The sequence below is a fragment of the Hipposideros armiger genome, unplaced genomic scaffold (assembly GCF_001890085.2).
Source record: "Hipposideros armiger isolate ML-2016 unplaced genomic scaffold, ASM189008v1 scaffold_960, whole genome shotgun sequence".
NCBI classification, from domain to species: Eukaryota; Metazoa; Chordata; class Mammalia; order Chiroptera; family Hipposideridae; genus Hipposideros; species Hipposideros armiger.
The window spans coordinates 605,153-606,025 of NW_017732310.1; the positions used below are offsets into that span (position 1 = coordinate 605,153).

At 34.1% G+C, this 873-nt stretch overlaps 1 pseudogene; it reads right to left on the reverse strand.

Moving 5' to 3' along the window:
* The window catches only part of LOC109375480 (40S ribosomal protein S15-like), a 36,517-nt pseudogene extending 36,073 nt beyond the window's left edge, over positions 1-444 (reverse strand).
* Between the last annotated feature and the right edge of the window lie 429 nt (positions 445-873).

The following is an 873-nucleotide window of genomic DNA, read 5'->3' on the forward strand; positions in this document are numbered from 1 at the left end:
TTAGATATTTTACACAACTTTGTTTTGTTCCTTCTCGAAATGTCCAATTTCCTCTACCAGAATTCCTCTTCTATCAAATACCATTTTACAGTACATTAAATACATACATGCATTATAAAATCTTGAGCAGGTTTCTCTATTTGTGCTTCTGTAGCGGTTACAAGAGACTGACTCATCTATTGGGTTGTCGGAAAAGTCATGACGCATATTTGCAATGAAAAACTATGTCATGACTTTTGCGACAACCCAATAATTCTAACTTCTTTCCAATCTCTACAGTGGAGTCCATAAAAACTAATTACTCAATTTCCCACTCCTTTAGTGAGAAGTAACCATATCTTACTGACCCATGAGATATAAGAAGAAGTCTGGTTTAGATGCTCCCTTGCTCCTTTTATCTTTCATGTCACTTTTACTGTTGATGGCTGGAAGTGCAGTAGCCATCTTGAGGAAAAAGCCATGGGAATAGGAAACTTGTTGGTTTGACCTTTCTAATCTGTGGAACTAAGGCCAGCAACCCCCCTGCCTTGGACATGCTTGTTTTGAGGCTAAAATAAGACTTGATTTTTTTCCGCTAAAGTCAGATTTCTAATATGTACTGTTAAAGGATCCCTAACTGGTCTAATTGGCTTTATAAAATTGGATTGGGGTATTCCTTTTCAATGATCTGTAATTATTGACCGTTAGAATTATGTATACTTTAAAGTTAGATTTTAGCTATAAAACCATCTAGTCCTATTGTCTTTTGAAATGTTGTCTTTCCACTCTCGGTAATTGGTTGATTCAAGTTACTTTTTTTGGTTATTTTTGTAAGATATTTTGTTAGGAAATTATCTATCTTCTAGATTTGAAATATTTTTATTTTTTACAAAG